The sequence below is a fragment of the Cervus canadensis genome, chromosome 5, assembly GCF_019320065.1.
Source record: "Cervus canadensis isolate Bull #8, Minnesota chromosome 5, ASM1932006v1, whole genome shotgun sequence".
Taxonomy (NCBI): Eukaryota; Metazoa; Chordata; class Mammalia; order Artiodactyla; family Cervidae; genus Cervus; species Cervus canadensis.
This window is the reverse complement of record NC_057390.1, coordinates 17,741,332-17,757,008: the sequence shown is the minus strand read 5'-3', so window position 1 is coordinate 17,757,008 and position 15,677 is coordinate 17,741,332. Positions and strand designations below refer to the sequence as shown.

At 41.7% G+C, this 15,677-nt stretch overlaps 1 pseudogene; it reads right to left on the bottom strand.

Moving 5' to 3' along the window:
* Window positions 1–6,074: 6,074 nt before the first annotated feature.
* On the bottom strand, window positions 6,075–6,988 carry LOC122441312 (annotated as a pseudogene).
* Window positions 6,989–15,677: the final 8,689 nt, after the last annotated feature.

Below are 15,677 nucleotides of genomic sequence, written 5' to 3'. Positions count from 1 at the left end.
GGACACAATTTAACACATAACACTTTATGTGAAAATTTTCTGGCAGTTAGTGCAAGCACTGTGGTTTCAGCCTTAGTAAGCCCCAGCACAACTGGATGACGTTGTTCAGTCGCTCAGTCGTGTCTGACATGTTGCAACTGCATGGACTGTGTAGCACACCAGGCTTCCCTGTCTTTCACTATCTCTCAGCATTTGCTCAAATTCATGTCCATTGAGTTGGTGGTGCCATCCAACCATCTCATCCTCTGTCACCCCCTTCTCCTCCTGCCCTCAATCTTTCCTAGCATCAGGTCTTTTCCAATGAGTTGGCTTTTCACATCAGGTAGCCAAAGTATTGGAGCTTCAGCTTTGCATCAGTCTTTCCAATGAATATTCACAGGGTTGATTTCCCTTAGGATTGACTGATTTGTTCTCCTTGCTGTTCAAGGGACTCTCAAGAGTCTTCTCCAACACCACAGTTTGAAAGCATCAGTTCTTCAGTGCTCAGCCGTCTTTATGGTCTAACTCTCATATCAGTAACATGACTACTGGAAAAACCATAGCTTTGACTCTATAGACCTTTGTTGGCAAAGTGATGTCTTTGCTTTTTAATACGCTGTCTAGCTTTGTCATAGTTTTTTTTCTAAGCAGCAAGCATCTTTTAATTTCATGGCTGCTCACTAACCACAGTGATTTTGGAGCCCAAGACAATAAAATCTGCCAGTTTCCATTTCCTTACCCATCTATTTGCCATGAAATGATGGGACTGGACATGAACTGAGGGTAAAATAAGCGGTACTATGTTCATGAGGTTTTTCTCCAATGTGAACTGAAGTCGTTCTACAATAGTAGGATATGTGACTGCCTCCTACCCTTCACCTTGAATCTATAGTGAAGGAGCATCTCACCAGCCCCCTTCTATTAGAGACACTAGCAATGCTTGCTCCTCAGGCTAGGAGAGTTACATGATACTATAAGAAGGTGAAATAATCTTAGAACAATTTTCAGATTTCTCCAATTTACTGCCCTGAGAAGTTTTAGTTCTAGTTTCCATTTAAAAGTATCCAGGTCTGGTCTCAAGGGTTAGGGTCAAATGGGAGATGGGCTATGGAGGTTCTCTGTTAAGTGCTTAATGTGGCCCCTGAAATTCATATGCTGAAATCCTCACTCCCAACATCATGGTTTTGGGGACTGGAGACTTTGGGGGGTAACTTAGTTTAGAAGAGTTCTTATAAAGTGGGGCCATATAAGAAGAGATATCAGAGAGGTTGCCTGCTTTCTTTCCACCATGTGGGGATGCAGTGAGAAGGCTTCTGCAATGTAGGAAGAGAACTCTCATCAGAAACCAGCTATACTGAAGCCCTGATCTTGGACCTCCAACTTCTATAACTGTGAGAAAATAAATTTCTGGGGTTGTGCTATCCAATCTCTGGTATTATGTTACAGCAACCCAGGAAGGCCAAGATGTGCTCTATATTCTTATGCTACCTCAGCATTATGGAAACTATTAAATTATAAGTTCCTTGTGGGCAGTAGTTGGCTTTTTTTTTTTTTTTTCTCTTTGTTGGACAGTAGCCTGCCAGGCTCTTCTGTCTATGGCATTTCATTTCCCAGGCAAGAATACTGGAGTGGGTAGCCATTTTGTTCTCTAGAGGATCTTCTGGACCCAGGGTCAAACCCGCGTCTCCTGTGTCTCCTACATTGGCATACAGATTCTTTTCCACGGGGCTGCCTGGGAAGCCCTAGTAGCTGGCTCTTTTATGCATAATACACTGTAGTGCTTTACATCAGCTCCACATTTGTGTTCCTCTGCAAATGCCTCTATTTTACAGATGAAGAAACGGAATTAGAAAGATTTGGTGAACCTAAGCTGAGCTCAAATTTCTCTTACAACCTACCTATCTACCCCACTGCCCTGCCCTATACCTCTATCTTCTGTGTTTTGGATATAACTTTGTTAAGTTGGATTCTCTACAGAGGATCATAGTGTGGACAATATGGGGGAAAAAAGGAGACTATGTAGGTTGAGTCCAGTGAAAATGCTACAGTTATGTTTTTATTGGTTTCCCACTGGAGTGTACCTGTAATTGCTGTTGTTACAGCTTTATAGATATCCTTGTCTCCTGAATTCCAGAGACAAGCAGAAGGTCAGAAAGGACAGGATAGAGACACTGCCAAGGGTAGGGGGTGGTCAGGGAGGAGGGAATGAGCAGCTTGGTGATGGTGATGCAGGAGCAGGTTGAGTATCTAGAGAGAAGGATTGCAATTCCACAGCTTCATTACATGCAACAAGGCTTTTGCTCCCGCTGTCGTTCTGTACTTTCATCCTCCTGATTGGTAAAGACAACAGACAGTTTTACTGGCTTACAAAAGCATAGACAGTACTTTGCCAACAAAGGTCTGTCTAGTCAAGGCTATGGTTTTTCCAGTGGTCATGTATGGATGTGAGAGTGGGACTGTGAAGAAAGCTGAGCATCGAAAAATTGATGCTTTTGAGCTGTGGTGTTGGAGAAGACTCTTGAGAGTCTCTTGGACTGCAAGGAGATCCAACCAGTCCATCCTAAAGGAGATCAGCCGTGGGTGTTCATTGGAAGGACTGATGCTGAAGCTGAAACTCCAACACTTTGGCCACCTCATGTGAAGAGTTGACTCACTGGAAAAGACCCTGTTGCTGGGAGGGACTGGGGGCGGGAGGAGAAGGGGACGACAGAGGATGAGATGGCTGATGGCATCACTGACTTCATGGACATGAGTTTGGGTAAACTCTGGGAGTTGTGATGGACAGGGAGGCCTGTCATGCTGTGATTCATGGGGTCGCAAAGAGTCGGACATGACTGAGTGACTGAACTGAACTGAGGCATGTTGAGATATTTCCCAGTGTGGACAAGCAAATAGAGGAAATTTAATCAAGTGGCTGTAAGGACCTTGAAGTATGAATGGACTCTAATAGATGTGATATCTTTAAAAAATGATCATCCAGATTACCAATTGCATTATTAACTTTTCTTTGTTACAAACGATATCCCAAGTCTTAAGTATTTAGGGAGAGATTAGTCCTAGTCACAATACTCTCCTTTCCAGATGCATGCACAGGGTCTTCTGTGGCTGCTTTACTTGAAACTCACAAGAAGAAAGGGTAATTTTAATAGAATCAATGATATCTGGGAAGGAAAGTCCAAAGTCAGCTTTGTACTTATTTGGGAATTGAATGAATGGCCCACATTCTGGGGAAGAATGTAAATTGTTAGTGATTTTGTTCTTGAGTGTAAGTGTTTATAAATCATGGTATTGGTATCCTTGGGCAATGTGAAGGGAATGAGAAGTGTTCTGGCTATCTAAGGATTTACAATCTCCAGGTAGCTGTGATAATTTAGAATGAGTGGAGCTGGGAAGACTTCTTTTGAGAGAACTATTGAGGACTATTGAGAAGACTGTTTCATTAAACATAATGTGCATGTCGGCCATTCAGGTAAGTTGATAATAATGTAAGTTTCTTGGACACACCCCAGACTCTAATCTAGATAATTGTTTATAATTACCTCTTGTAGCTATGATGCAGATGGACACAATCAGGAATTGTTGGTTTAGAAAAAGAATTCTATGATTTGGCTCTAAGAGGCCATTCTCAGTAACAAAAATGTGGCATAAGATGAAAGCAAGCATGGGGCACCAAAACTTGCTGAGCTAGAGAGATAGCAGACAAATGCAATGGATGGGTAAGAAACCTTAAACACAGACACCACAATGGAGAATTTGGAATACCATTTTAAAATTCAAAATTCCTTACCACCTCCAATTTTTTCAGTAGTTTCTTGAACTTCAGCCCATAAGTTACAATTTTTTTTTTCTTTTCAAATTATTTTTTTAACTGGAGGATAGTTGCTTTACAGAATTGTGTTGGTTTCTGCCAAATACGAATCAGACATAGGTATACATATGTCCCCTGCCTTTTGAACCTCTCTCCCACTACCATTTTTAAGTATTCAAATATTATTTCTTTTTTACAATTTTAAATTTTATTATTAAAATTACAAGTCATCAGTTTTGCAAAGCTTAACCTTATAAAGCTGAAGCAATACCTTCTCAAGCACTGTCAGCTACTAGATTGTTCTGGAGGCAGCTACACTGCATTTAAAAAAATAATTTTATTGAAGAATGATTGGTATACAACATGCTGCACATATTTAGTGTATAAAATGATGACTTTGGAGATAAGTATCCTACCATGAAACCATTACTGCTGTATATGCCACAAATATGTTCATCCCCTCCAAAAGTTTCTTCCTGCCCTCTTTATTATTATTTTGTGATAAGAACACTAACAATAAAATCTAGCCTCTTAGCAAACTTTAAGGATGTGTGGTTAATTTTAAGTGTCAACTTGATTGGCCAATGCCCAGATAGTGTGTAAAACATTTCTGGGTGTGTCTGTGTGTTTCTGGAAGAGATTAGCATTTGAACCTGTAGAATGAGGAAAGAAGATCGGCAGTGTAGGTGGGCATCATCTAATCCATTTAGGGTCTGAGTAGAACAAGAAGATGGAGGAAGGGTAAATTTGCTCTCTTTGCTTGAGTTAGGACATCTATCTTCTCCTGCTGTTTACTATCAGTACTTCTGTTCCTCAGGCCGTCAGAGTCAGACTGGGACTTTCTCTGTCAGCTTCCCTGGTTTTCAGCCTTTTGGATTCAGACCGAATTCACCACCAGATTCCCTGTATCTCCATCTTGGAGATATTAGATTATCAGACTTTTCTGCCTCCATGATAAAATCTTGACCCTTCTTTCTCTCTCTGGAGAACCTAATAGGATATAATATAGTATTATTACCTATAAGGCACCATGATGTACATTTTATCTTTAAGACTTATTCACCTTGCATAACTAAAATTCCGTAAGTTGCCATTTTAATGGGATCACTGCTACCATCACTATTATTCTCTATTGTGATTTGCAGACCATAGGGAATAAACACTGTTTCATGTCCCAAGGGTGCTGGATCTCAAAGTATAGTCTCTAGGCCAGCAGCATAGCATCACCTGGGACCTTGTTAGAGCTGCAAATACTCAAGTCTCCCTCTCAGGTTTGCTGAATCAGAAGCTCTCTGCATACCTGGTGTGTGTGCATGCTCAGTTGTGTTGGACTCTTTGTGACCCTATGGACTGTAGTTCACCAGGCTCCTCTTTTCTTGGGATTTTCCAGGCAAGAATACTAGAGCAGGTTGCCATTTCCTCCCCCAGGGGAGAACTCAGGGATCCTGAGTTTGCAACTCAGGGATCCAACCAGTGTTTCTGGCATCTCCTGCATTCCAGGCAGATTCTTTTTTTTTTTTTCCCCAAAATTGAGCACACCTTTATTTCAGATAAGTGCAGTCTAATTCAGGCAGGCGGGTACTCTGTAGAAATTCATGGTCCATATCCTCACACCCTCTGGTAGGTCCCTGGAAGCCCCGCACATCATACTGCTAAAAATCATAAGATTCCTAGGGAACCTGATCTAATAGTTTGTCCCAAACAACAGATTCCCTTTCCATGAGTAAAAATCAGCACCAGCTGACAGAGAATCACAGTGCAAACAATCACAGTGATTCTCATTCACAAAGAAGACTATACTAATGCTTCAAGCATAAAGATTAATTATGAATGTCAGAGAGTCTGATTTGATTGCATCAGCCACCTCAAAGAGGAAAGCAAGTGACGCTCCTCCTGGGAATTCAGTACAACCTGTCTGAGCAAGGTCTCAAGACCCTGGAGAGGCAGCCACGTGACCAGAGGGCTCCACTCACGTGGGGAGATCCCTGCGATGCGTCTTTTCTGGCTGTATCCCTCCCTGAGGTCCATTCCACTGGCTTCAAAACATCTTGATCCTCTGGTCTCAAGGCCACAATTTGGGAGACTTTTGGTCATCATCTTTACAGTTCCAAGAATTCATCCTTGATGAACCCAGGCATAATGTGATCTGTCCAAAATTTAGATTTTCTCCTGGTGTGAAGGCCTTTCTGCAGGCTGCATGTATGTACATGTATGTATTGGCTCCTCCGGGAGATAAAGTCCTTCCTCTTTGGCAGGAGCATAGAGCATGGCCATGCTCTGTTAGTTATTAGCTCTTTATCCTGTGTGTCCTCATGTGAGCAGCAACTGGACCAGCTATTGCTGCATTCTTCTTGTTCTGGCCAAAATAATCTAGAAATTCATCATCTGGTCCAATCAAGTACATCATGATCGTATGATTCACTATGCATCTTCATCCTTGGGGCCAGGGCTGTAACACAGTCTGAATGCTCTGGACACTAGATCGATCTCTTCTTTTGTTCCAGTCAAGCCAATCAGTTTGGGAGAAAATTCTTTTACATAATTGGCGTTGGCTTCTTTTGTGTCCCTCTCTGGGTCAAAAGTGATGAAAAGCAGAGTTAAAATTGGCAGAGCTGGAATACCGTCTATTTCATCCACGACTTGAATCATTTTTTCTAGTTCTTCTGGAAGGAACTAGTTCTTCTAGTTCATCAGAACAATGAGTAAAGCCAAAATAAATCAATACCCATTGACCCAGGTAGTCCTTATCAGTTTTGGGCTCGCCAGTATGAGTTGTGAGGGAAAATGGGCCCCCAAGTACCCCCAAGTAAAGGCTTTCCAATGCTTCGCTGCTGTTCCTTCTCCAGTTTCTCTGTCTTTTCTTTCTTGAAGTACTTCATTCCAGCCCATAAAGCTCCTCCAATAGCAAATGTGATGGCTAAAGGCTTCCAGGAAACAGGCCCGGGCTTCCAGGGGCGCATGGGGTCTCTGCTGCCCTTCGGTTTGGGGTCCTGAGGACCCGGGCGGGGGCGGCATCACAGTGCCGAGGGGGCGGCTCCCCAGGCAGCAGCCAGCGAGCTCTGAGCCCCGCCAGGCCTCCCCAGCAAGACCCTCGCGGCCCCCTTCCCTGAGCCCCAAACCCGGAATCCGAGAGGCAACAGACGCCAAAGCTGGCTGCCGGGAAGCCGCATTATCCGCCGGCACCAGGGACAGCCTCGCCATAAGCTCGAGACTGCAGGCGGAGTCTTTACCACTGAGCCGCTGGGGAAGCCCAGAGCTTTCTGAGGTGGGGCAAAAAAATGGGTTTAAGAAACTCTCCAGGTGATTCTGATGCATTGCTGATGTTTAAGAACAACTATCCCAGGGAAATAAACTTTTATTTAGTAGACATTTCTGCATCATTAACTGACATGGAGTAGATGGAGTCATCAGTATCAGACAAAACTTAAAAAAAAGCCAATCTGGACTAATAATAATAGTGATAGCTAGTTCTTAGAGAACTTGTGTGTGTTTGTGTGTTCAGTCATATCTGACTCTTTGCAACTCCATAAACTGTAGCCCACTGGGCTCCTCTGCCCATGGAATTTTCCAGGCAAGAATATTGGATCAGGTTGCCATTCCTACTCCTGGGGATCTTCCCAACTCAGGGATCAAACTTGCATCTGTTGTCTCTCCTTCATTGGCTTTCACAAATTTGGTTAAAAAAAAAAAAAAAAAAAAATTACCTATATATAAAGAAAGGATAGAGCCATAAACTTGCCCATTAATTTATCTAATATAATTTTGTTCAGTACACTAAATATATATCTGTATACAGAGTCTGGTATCAAACAGGCAGACATATCACAGAAGATATATGGAATAATGGAAATACTGTGGACATGGAGAGAGCTAGTCCTGACATGGTCATTTAACAATTGTGTGAGACAAATAAAACCCTAAACTGGAGGAGCAATTGTGTGAGACAAATAAAACCCTAAACTGGAGGAGCTCTGGATAAGAGCACCAAAGGGTTAAATGATAAATGCTTTTCCCTGAAATGTATCCCCATATGCATCTTAAAGGCTTCCCTGGTGGCTCAGTGGTTGAGAACCCACCTGCCAAACAGGAGACGCTGGTTTGATCTCTGGGTCAGAAAGATCCCCTGCAGAAGGAAATGGCAACCCACTCCAGTATTCTTGCCTGGAAAATTCCATGGGCCGAGGAGCCTGGCAGGGCTACAGTCCATGGGGTCGCAAAGAGTCGGACACGACTTAGCTACTAAACAACAACGACAGGCATGGCACTTACTGGGGAACAGCTCCTCACTGAGAAATGACAGAATTAGATGATGCCTAAAGTTCTTTCTCGCAACAAAATTCTATATTCCTCATACCATGCCTGAAGTTTAATTTCAATGACATTTCCCTCTGGGTTTAATTTCCCAAAGAGAGGCTCTTGATGCTTAAGCTTATAGAATATAAGGTCAATGTTTCAGTCAGGGTGAAGCAAGTCAAATTGAACCTATTCTAAATTGTTCAGTAGAAGAAATTTCTTATGAAGAACACATTAAAAATGTTTGGGAAGAACTGAAGAGGCGATAATAGGATGATACCCCCAGCTCCAGTGTTGCAGGGACAAAGGGAAGAGGTGGTTTTACCAGAACCCAAGGTCTGGGCTACCAGGAAAGAGTTGGGATCCTGATGACAGAGGTTTTACTAAGCAAGTGGATGTACTAAAATCAAGGTGGGAGGAGTCACTTGAATGTGATGGAAACATGTTGAGAAGGGCTTCTTGAATGAGTTTGAACCAAAAAGATGCTAGAGCCATGAGAGAAAGTCTATAGCTCCTACTCTCCTGTGCCCTGCCTAATCCCCTTCCAGAGCCTCCCACTGGTCAACTTTAACCAGAAGTCACTGGATGGAGAATCCTAGCAAATGTAGGTTGCCAGGGTCAGTTTTCCTGTAACAAAGAAAAACTGTAACTGATGCAGTGAAACCAGAGAATGTATTACAGAAACCCTCACTTCTATTTTCAGTGAATTTCTTGTCCTAAATTCCAGGCTGCTTGGCCATATGTTTGATTCTCAGTCCCAGAACTCTGATTAATCAGCTGTGGAGACTACAAACCAAGTATAGTCACTTCTGAATATCCCTCCCCAGCTCCTGTCAACCTAGTCACCTCCACACCAAATCCTGGTAGTATACAAATCCTCCAAAAAGGGAGTTAGAATAAAGAGATTTATCCTGGAGCTGGTCATCAGGAACATGGCTCTTTCTGTGGAAGAGGAGTGTGGACCTTCTTTGGCAGTAGGAGTAGCATGTCACTCCGTCTTCATGGAAAGCAGCAGGTTTTTAAAAAAGCAACTAGATCTGGTCATGGTGGTGCTTCCTAACTAAGGTATCAGGGAGGGCCCCCCCACCCAAGGCTGCAAGAGTAACTAAAAAGCCTCAGTGCCTCAGCTGAATCAGATCAAGGGGATTCCTTTCTTTGACAGCTTCCTACCAACTACTAGTTGAGTCCCATAGTGCTAGACACTCTTGACATTATTTTCCAGATCATTCTTCCCTTTTGACTTAATTGAACTTGGTGGCATTATTCTCAATTGACTTAAAGACTGAGTCTCTAGCATAGAACTTCTCAACTTTGATACATATAATATGTCCTAAAATCTGATACCTGAGATACAAATTCAGTAGGCCTGAGCTGGGCTTAAGGTACTGTAGTTCTAGAAACCTCCCCAGGTATTGTTGGTGGTGTTGGCCCACATGCCTCACTAAGAGTTTCTGTTTTGTTTTTATTGTTGATCTAGGAGGGCCTGAGGTCCATGTACTCATGGACCACATTCTAAACTCCCCCCAAAAACATACAACTAAAAGCAGAAACAAAGGCTTGTGTATCTGAGTGGATATAGAATCTAAACCACTGTGTTCAGTCATCTTACTCCATCTGAGGACCTCAGTGGCATGGAGGTCCCATAACTCTGATGAGACTGGGTAATGCTGGTCTCCTGGGAGTAATAAATGAAGATGCTTCACTTCATTGTATGGTGGCTCAGTTTTAATAACTGGCTAGAGAATATCCTTCAGGCAGAGCAAACAGGATAGAAATAAAGTGAGATGGGAATAACTCTGGTTGGGTCATGGCCAAGTCATGAACCATGTTGATTCTCCCATTTTACTGTCACTTGGGTAGTGCCTGTCAGGGCAGCCAGCTGGTTTTCCTCCAGGATACTGTCAGCATACCCGACTGTTTTCTATTTCCATAGATATTGCAATGATTGTCCCCACAGGGAAGAATCTGAAAGATGAATGTCTTAAAAATTGGAGATTCCTTCTTAACAGCTGTAAGGAAATCTGACAGCTCTGAAAATAATATAATCTCTGAAAATGAGATTATGTTATTTCACAGGGTATTAGTAATCACTGATAGATTTGTGCTTTGGATTGTTCTGCTTCTGCATTGAGGGTCTAGCATTTATTTGTTGCATTTATTTGTCTAGCATTTATTTGTTGCATTTATTTGTCTAGCATTTATTTGTTTCTTGTCTGTTTCTCTGTTCTATCTAGACCTTTTAAAAATGAAATTGTTCCACAGGGAGCTAAGAAATAGTATGTTGTTTATATTTCATACACAGACTGAAGTGAGTGATTAGTAGAATTGGTGGTACCACTGAAAGAGACAAATTTCTAGGGAAAAGCATAAATAAGCAAGCAAGAAAATCAAAAGCAGTGATGAATTGGGAATTGCTCCAGGATTAAGAAGAGCTTCTCAGGACTTTAAGTTCCTTTAATTCTTAGTGGTTTTGAAGTCCTTTGTGTATGTGTGTATGTGTCTTTGTCGGATTTGGATGTTATTATTTGGAAAGAGAATAGAGCTTCATTTTCTTCATGTAAAATCACACAACATACTTCAATCTCAGGACAACTTTGTTGATTGAATGTAAAAATACATCAAATGCTTAGCATTTTCACTTGCATATAACATATTCTCAAGAACTTTCAACAATCGATATGAATATTTCATAGGCTTTGACTCCATCTCATTTAATGTTGAGAATATTCTTATGAGGGAGATCTTGTCTCCTTCTGAAAACACCTGGCTGCACTGAAGTTTAGCGGGATGAGAGGATTTACCCAAGATCACATAACTGGGAATTTACACAAGTAGGTTTAAACCCAAACTCTGTGGTTTCAAATCTCTGCTTTATATCCAGGTACTGTTAAGAAATGAATGTTTGGGGATGTCAGGGGACTGTGACTGTACCCCTTTGAGGATCTTGGAGCAAGATATTCAATGCGTAGTGGATGAACTTCCATTTTGATGCCTATAGGTAGTCTGATTATATCTAAACCTTATAAAAACAAGTTCACCTGGTTCATCTCTGGAGCGGCAATTATCAATTTCATAAGTATTTTATCATCTGTGTGTAGACCTATTGCTTTCCCTTAACTCTTCCCTATTTAGTGCCCAGTCACTTATTCTGCTTTCTATTCTGCTTGCTAATCAATTGTTATAACTTTGTCATCCTTGCCACACACCTACTCTTCACCCTCACTGAACCAAACTCCTTTGTAAAGAGTTAGAGGGGGTTGTGTCCTCCACTGCTTTACTTTTTCTGCTCTCAACATCATGCAAGATGGATTACCTTTAGAGTTGACTCAATTTTATTTATGTTTTGAGATGTGTCTTTAATTGCTAAAGGGACTACCTGCTCTTTCTTTTCAAATTATGCTGAAATTGCTGACTGAATTTCACTACAACTGCCTGGAGGCAAATTTGGTGGAAAATATTTTATGTTGCTTCCTGAACCCCATAATGAAACATGCTATGTTTGTTTCAAATGCCATAGCTGGCTTCAGTCCTAAATAAAGTTTCTATTTTTTTTTTTTTTTGCCAAACATTTAATTGTTCATAAACATCTAGGTTCTTCCAACTGTGCTTGTGAAATATTTGATCTCATTTAGAAGCAAATCGTTCACACCCTCTGCCAGGGGACTATCGTTGATAATAATCAGGACTCTTATATCTGCTGAGGTACTGTCTCCTCTTATGCATGGAATTCTTAACAAGATGGCTTAAATGCTGCCTCTGCCTGGTTGGAAACCGTATTGCTTGTTGCTTTCTGGTTGGCAGAGGATATATCTCCATCTGCATTTACTTTTCCATTTTAGTTCAAAAGACCAAATACTGCCTTCAGTCTCTGGCACACGCCTGAGGGTTGGATTTGGAATTTAAATGTCCTCTTTACCTGCAGTTTGTGAAAAACTTACACAGGGAGACATGTGAGTGGAGGTAGTGTGAGCTAGCTGGTGCACATTTGCACAAGCAAATGTCTTGAGAGGCTATCTCCTACTCGCCTCCTCCTGCGTGGCTGTCTTCTGTTTTCACGTCTCAGTTGGGTCTTTGTGGAGGTGAATTCCCTGCCCCCTGACATGGTGCATCTACTATAGATGGTTAGATTGCTTTCTGGGATGTAGGTCATATTTGCAGTTGCTGAATATTGGGAATGTTACAACTGGTGGCAAAATGCGTGCTCAGATCCGTCTGCAGATGTTACCTATTAGGACCTGTGCCATTTCCCACAGTTGTGGGCCCTGAAACTCCCTCACCTGCAGGTGCGGAACCATCTAACCCTTCAACCAGCGAGAGCCTGGGCTGATGGAATTTTGCAGCGCCTTTCTTTTGTGATAAGTGAGCTCTAGTAAATATTTGTTCTCCCCATACATAGCCCAGTCTCCTGGCTTAACTTCTTCTTGGGACTCCGGCTGCTGGTTCCCAATCCTCTCACCCTCTGGGTCTGGCCCAGGCTTTCACCTAGAGGTCCTAAATTCCTGGCCTGGCTCTTGGACCTGGCTTTGGACACCTCTTTTAAAACCCACCTGTATTCCTAGCTCTGGCATAGGTTTCTACTTGTACTAAAAACTTCTGCCTGCTCTAGCTGTGCCCTGTCCTGCATCCACAGGGCAGGTCTCTTGGACCTAAAGACTGGCTCAGATTGTAATCAAGAGCACCACACCCTTTGGATTTGGTAATCTGTACTCTTGGCTCCTCCCTAGATTGAACCAGACTTTTATTTCTGCCTGCTTTTCCCCATGCATTTTCAAAGTTGGCCTTGGCTTATAATTTCTTGCTAATGAGAACTTCCAACATGCCACACTTCATTTAGGAAGGTTTCTCATACATGTAAAATCACCTGCTACATATGTACCATTTAGCAGGTATTAATAGCATCACATGCAACAATAAAGTAAAAGAAAAGTATAATTTGAGTTTTCTTATATCTTAATGTAGTTTTAGTTTCTTTCTGACCCCTCCCCAAAATTGTTTAAGATTTGTTTTAAAACAAATATTAATAATCTAATAGGTGACAAATGCTTTTATATATTCTTTTTATTCCAGCCAAATAACTCCACTTTGAGTTAGATGTTATTTATTCCCTACTGGCAGATGAAGAAACCGAGACTTAGAGGGAAAAACAATTTGCCCAAAATCATACACACATTAGACATAACTGGCGTAGTTCAAACCCAGGGACTTCTCACGTGCAAACCCCATTTAACTCTTCAGAACCAAATGCCTTGATTTCACAGTTAAGGAGAATAAAAGTCAGAGAAATTAAGACACTTGCATGAACTAATTGGTTACATCTTATAGGTTTTCTGACTTCTTATACTTCCTCCACTGGACCACACTAACTTTTACCTTAACCGTGCTTAGTCACTCAGTTGTGTCCAACTCTTTGCGACCCCATGGATTGTAGCGTGCCAGGTTCCTTTGTCCATGGGAATTTTCCAGGCAAGAATACTGGAGTGGGCTGCTGTGACTTCCTCCAGAAGATCTTCCCAACCCAGGGATCAAACCCAGGCCTCCCACACTGCAGGTGGATTCTTTACCATCTTAGCCACCAGGGAGATAAGCAATTGAAGTAGATTATACTGCTATCCATGCAGTGATAGAACATCACCCTTTATTTTTTCTTGCTTGGCATGTTCCTACTATCTTTTGTGCTCCTTATTTCTTCCTTGGATCTTTCATTCTGCTCCTGTGATCACGCCCTTTGGATGGTGCAGGCCTTGGCAGCCTCAGGGGAAATTTGCCTTGCTGGGACCTGAATGAAGTTGCTGCTGGTTTTTTGTTTTGTTTTATCCTGACAGAATAAGCATTTTCCCACCAGGTTAGCCCTCATATCCTATGTTTCTTGTACCATGAAATCGTCGCTGTGTAAGTATCAGAAACGTCAACCTAATTTAGCCATGCAGATTAGTTTATATCAATATCCTGAAGGTCTGAAAGAATCAGTGAAGCATAGAATTTTTGAGCTGGAAGGGATCCCCAGTGCAGGTCTCAAGGAATTCAAGGAGTGGTTCTGGTGAAGTTGGGCATCATGCCTAAAAGGAATCTGATATATTCAGTGTCTGTTTTCAGTTCCCCTTTGCTTTCCTTTTAAATGTGTCGGCACAGGTATAGACTTGTGGCCTTTTAGTCCATTCCTGTGAAAAAAGTAGTAGAGTGAGGTGTGAATGGCCTGCAGAACACATCAGAGCTCTGTGTGGGTAATGCCAATGTATATTTCCAGACCGAGTGCTTTTGAAAACTCTGTACGACCAAGATGGAGCCCTGTGAGGGTGGTCTTTGTACTCAGCAAAATAAAAAAGTGCTTTCTGTAATTAGGCAGAAATGCATGGCGGGATTTGCCTTGAAATCCCTGAATTTCAATGGCCATTTCTGGGTCTCCTGCCTTAGTCACAATCCTAAATACCACTTTGTGCAAGTCCGTGTAAAATTCTTTGATTTTGTGAATTAAAGCCCAACCAGCAACCAATGCAAAGATTTTACTACAAGACTATGATACCTAAAGGATCAAGAGAACCTTTATATATATCTCCCCATTCATATTTGCTTGCACATCTGTGACTGCATTGTCACAGTTCCATAATGTCAGTATATAATGAAGCAGATATTTGAACAAGATGTTACAGGGCTAAATCACCCAGGCAACTTATTTTCGAATAACTTCTTATGACCCAAATCCGTTGAGCTTTGCTGGACTCATAAATTGCACTGGCATTTAGAAAGAAGACACTATGCCCAGAAATGGTGCAATCACATAAGGTAGGCCCAGGACATAAAATATATTCCTATTGCATCGGGTGAGCACAGGCTATAGGGGAGAGAATAATGTACTTTCAAATCTCTTACCACATGATGGAGCAAGACTTGCTTTGAACCATAGAACTGACCAAAGTCCACATGTTTAACTGACATTAATTTTGCAGCATAAATAAGGCTTACTTCCTTTCTTAGGGAACTGGAAGATAGGAAATGAGAAAACAGTATACCAAAATCTTTGTTTATTCGTTAAATATATATAAATCTGTTGTATACCAACTATTTGTTATGCTGTTTTATAGGCACTGAAGGTACTGGAGGAGAAAATTGTCAAACATTTTTCTGCTTCCCTGAAATTTACTTCCCTGAAAGTAGAAGAAAATCAGAAATAGACATACTAAATAAACCAAATCTGTTGCATGATAGAACAAAATAAGCACGATGGAAAACACTAGAGCAAAATGAGGGGCTTAGGTAGTTGCATACTTAAGTAGGATGACTGGATATTTTTCTGAGAAGATGACATTTAAGCAAAATGTCCATGAAGGAAAAGTGAGCCATGTGGATATCTGGGGGAAAGGAGTGTCAGGAAGAGAGAACAAGTGCGAAAGCCTGGAGATGAGAGTGTGTCTGGATAATTCCAGAAACAGTAAGAAGCTAGGTTATCTGGAGGGAAGTGAGAAAGAGGATAAGACCTGAAAGCAAATGGTGGGGTATAGTGGGGAGTGGGAAAGACCAGATTTTATAGCTTTGTAAGCTTTGTTTTGACGCTGATTGACATGGGAGCCACTGCAGTGCTTTGAGCAGAGAAGTTGACATG